The sequence below is a fragment of the Elephas maximus genome, chromosome 22 (genome assembly GCF_024166365.1).
Source record: "Elephas maximus indicus isolate mEleMax1 chromosome 22, mEleMax1 primary haplotype, whole genome shotgun sequence".
Classification (NCBI taxonomy): domain Eukaryota; kingdom Metazoa; phylum Chordata; class Mammalia; order Proboscidea; family Elephantidae; genus Elephas; species Elephas maximus.
Genome location: NC_064840.1, coordinates 75,577,651 through 75,589,457, shown reverse-complemented (window position 1 = coordinate 75,589,457; position 11,807 = coordinate 75,577,651).

The following is an 11,807-nucleotide window of genomic DNA, read 5'->3' as shown; positions in this document are numbered from 1 at the left end:
TTTTCCTATAAGTGCATCCTTAAAAATATTTATTCTTTCCTCTTCCAACTGTTCTTTATCCTTTTTCTCTTTTCTTTTTACTGGATTTACCAAAATTGTGTCCATCTATATTTGTCTCTTCACAATCTGTGCTCTTTGTTGTTAACATTTATATTTAAAGTTGATTACCTTCTTTTTTTTCTTATTTCTATTTTCTTTGGCTGTATTTTTTTTTTTTCTAATTACTCCAGTTGTTGGCTGGATTTGTTTATCATTAATTTCTCTTCATTTCGTTTAATGCTGTGTTAGTTCTCTAGTGCTGTTATAACTGAAGTACCACAAGTGGGTGTCTTTAACAATCAGAAGTTTATTTTCTCGTAGTTTAGGAGGCTAGAAGTCCGAATTTAAGGCGCCAGCTCTAGAGGAAGCCTTTCTGTCCATTGGCTCTGGGGGAAGTCCTTGTTCCTTGGTAACCTGGTAATTGTCATGTTCTGTGGCATCTATCTTCCCCAGCTCTGCTTGCTGAGTCACTTGCTCAATTGGCTCTTTTTATATCTCAAGAGATTAATTTAAGACACACCCTACACTAATACTTCCTCATTAACATAACAAAGAAAACATTCCCAAATGGGATTATAACCTCAGGTATAGATGTTAGGATTTATAATACATACTTTGGGGGGACACAATTCAATTCATAACAAATGCTGTAAATTCACACCTAAGTATTCTTAGAACCACATCTCATAAGATTCTGTATGTCAGAGAAAATTATGCACAAAGACCTACACTATTGACCAACATTTAAGAAATAAATCTCTCTCTCTTTTAAGCAATGGGAAGATTTTTTCTTGATAAAAATGATTAGAAAGAGACACATGCAATTAAGGGTCTCAAGAGGTTGACAGAATACTACTGTGGGGGAGCAACGATGGCAATACTGTGCAACAATCACACAAATCGACAAGTGCGATTGAGGAATTCTAGCAAACAGCAAGGAGTAAGGCCGTGTTTAGTCATACAGAAAACCAAATTGGAGGAAGGATTCCAAACTGAAATCTCAGGCCTAGGGAAAACTAAATTAGTTATTTATTAAAACCTCATAGAAAGTACAGACTGGATCTCAAAAACAAGGTAGAATTTTAAAAGTACAATTGAGGCACAATTGTGTTCCCCAAAAATGTGTATCGACTTGGCTGGGCTGTGATTCCCAGTATTGTTTGGTTGTCCATCATTTTGTGATCAGATGTGATTATCCTATGTGTTGTAAATCCTAACCTCTATGATGTTAATGGAGCCCAGGTGGTACAGTGGTTAGGAATTCGGCTGCTGGCCAAAAGGTCAGCAGTTCGAATCCACTAGCTGCTCCTTGGAAGCTTAATGGGGCAATTAAGTTACTGAGGCGGGACTCATTCTACAGGGTTAGATTGTATCTTGAGTCTATCTTTTTGAGATATAAAAGAGAGAAGTGAGCAGAGAAACAGGGGGGACCTCATGATACCAAGAAAGAAGCTCCAGGAGCAGAGTAAGTCCTTGGACCCAGGGTCCCAGGATGGGGAAGCTTCTAGACCAGGGGAAGATTGATAACAAGGACTTTCCCCCAGAGCCAACACAGAGAGAAATCCTTCCCCTGGAGCTGGTTCCCTGAATTCATACTTCTAGCCTCCTAGACTGTGAGAGAATAAGCTTCTGTTTGTTAAAGACATCTACTTGTGGTATTTCTGTTACAGCAGCACTAGGTGACTAAGACACACAGCAAGGTCACAGATGAATGCCCATTGTTTGTAGTTTGATGCTTAGCTGCATTGTCTTGGGCAGAAACACCTTAAATTCTTATTGTTAACGTTTCAAAACTTTCCCTGCAAAGAGATTTAGGCTGAGTCTGAAGTAATGGTCAAGTGATTCGACTCACAGAACTGTTATCTCTATATGTTGTAAAGCAGTTGCCGTGGGTCAACAATGACTCATGGTGGGCAACCCCGTATGTGTCAGATTAGAGCTATAATCCATAAGGTTTTCAATGGCAGATTTTTTGGAAGTAGATTGCAAAGCCCTTCTTCCAAGCCTCCCCTGGGTGGACTTGAACCTCTAACCTTTCAGTTAGCAGCAAAGTGTGTTAACTGTTCACACTACACACCACTCAGGGACTCCAATGTACGCTGGAGGCAATTGTTAAAGATTCTAAAAGAAAGGTCGAATCAATGCTTTCAGCTTGTAGGGTGGAAGACTGCAGGAGGTGGAAGGAGGTAGTGGTATGAACATTTCTGACAGAGCAGCATTGTCTGATGGTCCATTTGCATACCTACTATTGACTTATATGAAGCCAGAAAAACGAAACCTGTTGCCGTCGAGTTGATCCTGACTCATAGCGACCCTAAAGGACAGAGTAGAACTGCCCCACAAGGTTTCCAAGGAGCGACAGGTGGGTTCAAACTGCTGATCTTTTGTTTAGCAGCCACAGCTCTTAACCACTACACCACCAGGGTTTCCTGACTTATTTGACTGATATGAAAGGAGCAAGAAATGTTCAAAATACTGCAGGGTCTTTTGGAAACCTTGAATAACACTTTATTCACCTCATTTATGACTTTTAATGGCTATTTTATGGTAGCAAAACACAGTTCTAAAGATGGTAATTTAGACAGCATCATCATGAATAAATTCCACAGCTTTGTGTGTATAATCCTACATTTAGTCACCCAGGCAGCTTTTAAATCTCAGTAAATGAGATGATTATGTAATTCCAAGAAAGCTGAAGCAAATGAAACATCAAATGCAAAACGACACTGGTGTTTACCACGGAAAAGTTCAACAAGCCATTGTGGTGTTTACACTTTAAATTTATATGGATTATTCACCCCACACTGCGGGAAACCACTTATAATAGTACACTCTCTGCTTCAAAATTACTATTTTGAAAACTGCTCACGAAAATTCCTTAGGACATACTTTTGAAAAATACATAATAGAGTAAAAAGGTATATGAACTCATTTTCATAGAATACAAATTATTCTATCAAAACTCCAGTTGTAGATTAGCTATTCATGAAGTACAACAATGACATTAATGTACTCATTTTGTAGTTTCCTCTAAATCTTTTAAGAAATTCCATTTTTAGAATTATTGGAAGAACAGGAGTTATTACTACTTCTTTTTTAGAGGCTACACTACTGCAAACTGCAGAAACCTGAGCCATTAGGAAAGAGCAGAGGGATGACAAATGAGAAGCAGATTTACCACCTAGCTTATAGTGCAATGTGCTGGGTAAATATGAACACTAAACTAGAGAAGGTTACCAGGCTGAGATCTGCACTAGTAATGCTTTTTTTTTTTTTTTTTTTTTTCTGGTATGTGAACAATTTTCCAATGCAAATGTTTATTCCTGCTAAATTATTCTAAGCTTTTCATAGCACACACAGTTTTCAAATAAACAATTTTGCATTTTGAGACTGATGTTTTCGTTATTGTGGTTGTTACTTGCCTTCAAGTTGGCTCCAGCTCATAGCCACCCTGTGTGTAAGGGAATGAAGCATTGCCAGGTCCTACTCCGTCCTCACAACAGTGGGTATGTTTGAGCCCATTGTCCCAGCTAACGTTCCACATTCTGACCACTGATGGATGTTCGCAGCTTCTCATTTTGAGTGGGGTCACATCAGCAAATGAAGGTCCTGAAAGCTTTAGCTCACCCATTCATTATTACTGTTACTTAAATGATACCTCACAACCTTGTCTCCTTTCCTGACCCCCCAGCAACCTACTTCCACTTCTCTTTAGTCTTTTCTCTCACTGGTGAAAATAAGCCTCTGATTTGGCATCAATGTGCAAAGTGGCAATTTGTTTAGAAGTATCAAACACCCTCTCCACGACTCTTAACCTGGCTACACTGTACTCATACACTGTTTCACTGGTTCTCAAACAGCATTGCCTCAGAAAATCTTTTCTGTCTCCTAACCGCAATCCTGTTTTCTTTTGTTGGTTTTTATTCTAACCAGTTTCTTGTAATTTTATATTCCTTGTATATCAACAATGTTATTTGATGTTCCTCTGAGGACGTAGATCATCTTAAGTTTACATAGCGCTTTGGCACGTAGTAGGCCTGCAATAAATATATTTTTTTTAATAAAAAAGAAATGACTGAATAAATGTATGGCATTTTGGCATCTATTTATATCCATTTTTGCACCCACGTACATAAAAATGAAGAATAAATGAGTTATTTATAATGCATGTAAAACGGTCACTGGAACATAGTAAGTCTCTAATTTTTTTCAGTGAGAGCTTCTATGCAGGATGTATTCCTAGAAGGGAATTTGCTCGGCCACAGAGATTATTATTATTATTTTTATATATGTAATCTATTTATTTTAAAAACCTCTTTCAGATATAATTTACATGCTATAACATTTACCCATTTAAGAGTACAATCCAGTGATTTTGTATATAAATATTTTAAATCAGTAAATAAATGCCAGAACTGCCAGACTTGTTCTATCTGTGAACAGAAAAATATAGATCGTGTATTCCAGAGTGGTTTTGATTATTATTTTTTTTTCTCCCAGAGTCTCATTTTAAAGGTGAAATTTGGCGATGTTTGGAAAAATAAACAGACATAACCTCTATCAATTTTTTTTTTTTTTTTTATGCCTTAAATCACATTTCTTAGGGTGGGGGATATTTACATTGTGCCTTATGTTAAGGGGTAAAATTTATGACCCAAATCCTGGGTGTGAATTAAAAAAACATATTGAATTATTTAACTAGTGTTCTATATGTCATGCAACGATGATGGGATGAATAGTGACACTCTATAGGGCAGTCGTCCCAGCCCCAGTGTGACATTGTGACAATCCCTCCATGCCGATAAAATAGGAGCAGGTCTCTCCACTGTCATTCTCCCACCAGCACCCATCAGCTCACGTGGCATGTTCAGAGTAGCATCTTTATTCGAGACACCATGAAAAAACACATAAAGAAAACCAGATACGAACACTGTTAAGTATACTTTCTTACTCTGTGCTTACCTGAGACACAGCGCGGGAGCACAGAAGTCCTGCACAACATCGCTACCACAATAAAAGGACGGGCATCCTGGAGGGTGCGCCGCGGAGGAATGGCAACGGGGGCACTCATTTCAGTTTCTGTTTAGCAATCTCATGGACCGACCTTGAAGAGCATCTAGCTGTTCTCTCTCGGAGTCATAAACAGGCTCCACCGCTACTGTGTGTTTTTAAAAGATACGCAACTATCAGTAACGTTGCGTCACTGGAGTTGTGTAAAATGGTCTGATTATTTACCTTAAAATATGATTAAATCAATTCATCTATTTGCTTATTTCTTTTATAGCCTTATTATGGATTGAATCGTGCTCCCCAAAAATGTAGACTATGCTTCCCAGTGTTGTGTGATTGTCCACTATTTTGTCATCTGATGTGATTTTCCTGTGTGTTATAAATCCTATCTCTGTGATGTTAACAAGGCAGGATTAGAGGCAATTATGTTAATGAGGCAGGACTCAATCTACAGGATTAGGTTGTGTCTTGAGTCAATATCTTTTGAGATATAAAAGACAGAAGCAAGCAGAGAGACAGAAGGACCTCATGGTACGAAAAACGAAGAACCAGGAGGGTAGTGCATCCTTTGGACCTGGGGTCCCTGTGCTGAAAGCTCCTAGGCCAGGGAAAGACTGATGGCCAGGACCTTCCCCCAGAGCCAACACAGAGAGAAAGCCTTCCCCTGAAACTGGCATCCTGAATTTGGACTTCTAGCCTCCTAGACTTTGAGAGAATAAGTATCTCTTTGTTAAAGCAATCCACTTGTGGTATTTATGTTATAGCAGTGCTAGATGACTAAGACAAGCCTTATACAGGGTAATTTGCTTTAAATAACCTTCAACCATCCAGAACCTAATTAAATACTTTTCTCTGAGCTATATTCACCTTTTCTCATTTCTAAAATCGCTGAGGTCCTTTTATAAAATTCAATTTTATGCCACGTTAAGGAGTTTATCATCAAGTTAACCTCACTGTGTATCAGTTCATAAAAGTTCCTAAAATATTATTGTTTTTGTTGTTTGGTGCCATTGAGTCAGTTCCAACTCATAGCGACCCTACGTACAACAGAACGAAACCATGCCTGATAGCGTCATCTGCATATGGCTGGTTGTTAATGAGTCTTTCTTCAATCCTGATGCCCTGTTCTTCTTCACATAGTCTGGTTTCTTGGATTATTTGCTCAGCATAAAGATTGAATAGGTACAGTGAAACGATACAACCCTTACGCACGCTTTTCCTGACTTTAAATCATGCACTATCCCTTTTTCTGTTCAAAAGACTGACTCTTGATCTATGTACAGATTACTCATAAGCACAATTAAGTATTTTGGGATTCTCATTCTCAAAGATGTGTTTTTATTTTCAGATTTGTTTTTATTTTCTTCAGCTTCAACTTGAACTCATATATAAGCAATTGACGGTCTGTTCTGCAGTCGGCCCCTGGCCTTGTTCCGATTGATGAGATTGAGCTTCTCCATCATCTCTTTCCTTATTGTAGTCGATTTGGTTCCTATGTATGTCATCTGATGAGGTCTGTGTGTGTAGTCATCATTTATATTGTTGAAAAAAAAAGAAGAATGCAATGAAGAAGTCATTGGTCTTGCAAAATTCTATTGTTCAGTCTCTAACGTCATTTCTATCACCAAGGCCTTATTTTCCAACAACTTATCCCTCTTCTTTGCTTCCAACTTTCACGTTCTAATCACCATAATTATCAATGCACCTTGACTGCATGTTTGATTAATTTCATACTGCAGAACTTGGTTAAAAAAAAAAAAATCTTCAATTTCCTTACACTTGGCCTTAATGTTTGGTGTGTATATTTGAATAATAGTTGTATTAACTGGTCTTCTTTGTAGGCATATGGATATTATCCTAACATTGACAGAGTCATACTTCAGGATACATCTTGAAAAGTTCGTTTTGACGATGAATGCAACACTATTCCTCTTCAATTTGTCATTCCTGGCATAGTAGACCGTATGGTTGTCAAATGCAGAATGGCCAGTACAGTCCGTTTCAGCACTAATGCCTAGGATAACAATCTTTATATGATCCATTTAATTTTTGACAGCTTCCAACTTTGCTAGATTCATACTTCGTACATTTCACATTCCAATTATTAGTGAATATTTGTAGCTGTTTCGTCTCGTTTTGAGTCAAGTCACATCAGCAAACGAAGGTTCTGAAAGCTGTAATCCATCCACGTCATTAAGGTTGAATCTGGGCTGCTAACCAAGATGTCAGCAGTTTGAATCCACCAGCTGCTCCTTGGAAACCTTATGGGGCTGTTCTACTCTGTCCAATAGGGTCACTATAAGTCGGAATTGACTCTATGGCAACAGGTTTTGTTTTGTTTTTTTTTGTTGATTTGTTTTTTTGTCTACTTTGAGGAGGCAGCTCTTCCCCAGTCGTATTTTGAATGCCTTCTAACCTGAGGGGCTCATCTCCCAGTGCTGTATCAGACAATATTCTACTGCTGTTCATAAGGTTTTCACTGGAAAATTTTTTCAAAAGCAGGCAGTCAGGTCCTTCTTCCTATTCTGTCTTAGTCTGGAGACTCCGCTGAAACCTGCCCACCATGGGTGACCCCGCTGGTATTCGAAACACTAGTGGCATAACTTCCAACATCACAGCAACACACAAGCCACCACAAGTACAACAAACTGACAGACGACTGACTGGTGAGCCAATATATTACAGAAGTTAAATCAGAAACATGATGCAAAAAAACAACTAGGAAGGTATAAATTTGCCTCATTCTTACCATAGTAGACAGGGCTACTGAGTGGAAAGTAGGACAATCAAACAGATAAACCAGCAAATGAACAAACAAAAATCCTAGCTGGTGCCTCTTGTTGTTCAAATACTTTTGTACTACCTCAAGCAGATTGTGTGGTGTGTCTATAAACTGAAGTAGCAGTTACCTGATGTGGACTGTCATACTCTGTGAAATTCAAAAGGCTTTGAATTCATAGCCCACTGATGATCTGGCTAAGTGATTTGTTTGCTGTATAGAATGTAAACCTTTTAATAGGCAATCACAGAGGTTTTCTGTTTGAAAAATCTATAACAGCAAACTGAAGGAAAAAGTACAAACTCTCAGAACTGGGTAATGTGTTACAGTCATAAAGGAAAAAAATAATTTAAACATAATTTGAACATGATTGCATAAATATACCTGTATCTTAATTAACCTTAGTGAGTGAAAATGGGAAACCCTAGTGGCCTAGTAGTTAAGTGCTATGGCTGCTAACCAAAGGGTCGGCAGTTGGAATCCGCCAGGGGCTCCTTGGAAACTCTATGGGGCAGTTCTACTCTGTCCTCTAGGGTCACTATGAGTCGGAATCGACTTGACCGCAATGGGTTTGGGTTTGGAGTAAAAATGAGCAATGTTCTCTGTTTGAAAGAAAAACATAAAATAAAAGGCAAGAAAAGTCTTACACACAAACATAATAACACATACACATAAATGCGTGTAAGACTTTATATTTATACTGAAAAAGCAAACTGACAGTATATATATATATAGGACTGAAGACGGATGGTGCCCAACCAGAGAGGAAAAAACCATAATTTTAAGTTGGGCAGAATTTATTGATGTGGTACACGTCCATGAGATGCTGGGTCTCACAGGACTTAAAATGCTAGCTGGAGATGCTGGGAGATGTTTCAGGTTGTTTGCCTGGTTGGTGAACTGAAGCTTGGCTGTAGTGGCGGGCTGTGATGAATGGTTCTGAGAAGCTAGACATTCCTCAGTGTGTTGTAAAAGAAGGAATGTAAAGATTTAGGGAGACGGGGATATTGGAGTGGATTTATTATGTGTGACTTAGTCATTTTTTTACCACTTCTCCCTCTCACTGTCAACCTCAACGCTAGAGGTCTCGCCAAGCTCATAACCCCTGGGTCAACGGGGCTCCCTCCTTTCCGCACACGCTGAGAAATACTCTGGCGTCAGGAGCCTCGGCGCCACCAGTGCACCACAGTTTTTGTTCTTTGTAAGCCAGCAACGCAAGTAGGAGACGGTCCACTGGGATACGCTCCCTGATTCCAGTGAGAACATAGCAGCGTAACAGTCAAGGAAAGAGTGCTTGTCAAAACAGGTAACAGCGCTCCATAAAATGGATTAAAATAGACACACACACACACAAAAAAACCCGTTGCCATGGAGTTGATTCTGACTCATAGCGACCCTACAGGACGAAGTAGAACTGCCTCATAGGGTTTCTAGTGAGTGACTGGTGGATTTGAACTGCTGACAATTTGGTTAGCAGCCCAACTCAACCACTGTGCCCTGAGGGCTCCCAACAAAATGGATAGACCTTTGTGAATCTTTGATTGAGGTTAACTGATGATAGTATCCCAAGAACCCCTAAGATTCTTCTTATTCTTTATAACTAAATAAACACTAGATACGCTAACAACAACAACTACTACAAAAACCTGACTGAGGTACCATTCAGGGTGGTCAAGAAACTCAAATTCCCACATCCGAGTCATTTTATAGCCCCATGGAGTGAATAGAAATATGTGGAGCTTTGAGAAAGTTTCTTGTAATAATATCATTAGGATATATTACAGATATTCCTCCTAGCCTTCCCTAAACCTGTGACCATTTAACAGAGTCAGTGTGCACACCGGATATCTGGAGGTTTATTCACCAAGTGTGAGATACTATAGTGCCTGGACCACAGAATGCCATTATTGTCTGCCAGGTAGAGTTGTGTCTTGTGGGAATCAGGTGATAAACTGAACTTTGCCCTAGATCTCCCACAGTGGGTCTGGGGGCTCATGAAACAATTCTGGGTTTATTTCCCAAGTACTCCAGAATATAATTGGAATAGTAGTGTCTGGCAGGAATATCAGGGGGAAATACAGTCCCTTACTCAATGATGAAGCCCTGGTGGCGCAGTAGTTAAGAGCTTGGCTGCTAACCAAAATGTCAACAGTTCAAATCCATGAGCCACTCCTTGGAAACCCTGTGGGGCAATTCTGCTCTGTCCTACAGGGTTGCTATGAGTTGGAATTGACTCGACGGCAATGGGTTTGGCAGAAAGTTGAATGATGGCAGGAAGTTGAAACTCTGGAATCCAGAGCATCTTACATCATGGAATAAAAGTTAAGAGAAAACAAATACACTTGGGTAGGCATGTGTTTTAAGAGATCAGACTCTGAGGAAGTGGGTTTGGGTCATCTCTCCAGACCACTGAGGTACAAACCAAAGGAAAAGAAAACATTGATTGAACAGAGGGAAGCTAGAGTTATAAACAGTTACAAAACCCTAGTTAATAGTTGCAGAAAAAAGAACAATAGTGTTGTTGTTGTTAGGTACTGTCGAGTTGGTTCCGACTCATACCAACCTTATCTACAACAGAACGAAACACTGGCTGGTCCTGCGCCATCCTCACAATCATTGTTATGCTTGAGCCCATTGTTGCAGCCACTGTGTCAATCCATCTCATTGAGGCTCTTCCTCTTTTCCACTGACCCTCTACTTTACCAAGTGTGATGTCCTTCTCCAGGGACTGGTCCCTCCTGATAACATGTCTAAAGTATGCTAGACTGTCTCACCATCCTTATGTCTAATGAACGATAGTAGCTACTCATATTTTCTTCCCACTCTTTTACGTATGTCACTAACCATTCTTTTTTTTTTTTTTTTCATCTCTCCTATTATTTTATGTGGAAACCCTGGTGGCGTAGTGGTTAAGTGCTACGGCTGCTAACCAAAGAGTCAGCAGTTTGAAACCGCCAGGCGCTCCTTGGAAACTCTACAGGGCTGTTATTTTATATTGTGTGTTTTGGTGATTGTTACCTTTTATAATTTGTCCATAATCCAAAAAAAAAAAAAAAAAAATGAAGACAGGGCTGTGGCTGTAAGAGAATTAACGTTATCCAGAGATCAATGCAATAACTGATGAGACTTTGGGTCTTCCCTTTCAGGGAGACAGTGAGCAAGTGTTCATTTGTCTCAGGACTAATTGTGTTATTTTCTGTGTGCACATGTTGCTGCTGCTGTTATTTGGGGGTTCGCATATCAGATGTAACCTGTATAGGGATGTGGAGCAGCAAAGGGCTGATACTGTAGACTGGGTTGGTCAATATGTATTTTGACTACCAAAGATAGAGTTCAGATATGATTTAGGTTCCAACCAAACAATGCTTTAATTGACAGTGGAGTTGCATGAGGAGAGAGGCAAGCATCAGTTTTGCTGGCACAATTCCTGGGGGCGGGGGGCCATATCGGTGGCCCCGCCGTCTATGGCGGCAGTTTCCAGATTCTCCTTCTTCTTAATTTTGGCAGAAGAAGCACTGCGGTTACCTTAGTGTACCAGTTCTGCCCAGAGTCTGTTTCTGCACATTTCAAACAGTTCTTTAAGTAATCTATACCATCCATTAACCCCCTTTTACTTGAATTGGAAGGCTTCTGTTGTCTGAAACTAAGAAAACTGGCCCATCCAGGAAATAAAATTACAGCCTTATTCCATGATGGAGTTTAAGTAAAAAGACACAGCTCTGAAGGATTCCACAGACATGCCTTCTGATTCATGTCTTAAATACAGATATTTGCTCAGTTCCATCTATCTTAAATGATTTTTGCCAGAATCAACTGAGAGCGTATGTGAAAATTATTATGAACTTCAAAGCCATATACAAATATAAGAGATAATATCATTTGTCAAACAGTTAAAAGAGAATAGGGTTGTGGCTGGATCTCAGTCCATGATAAGTTGAGATATGGAGGTTGTCAATGTTTCCAGAAAACTCCCAGGAAC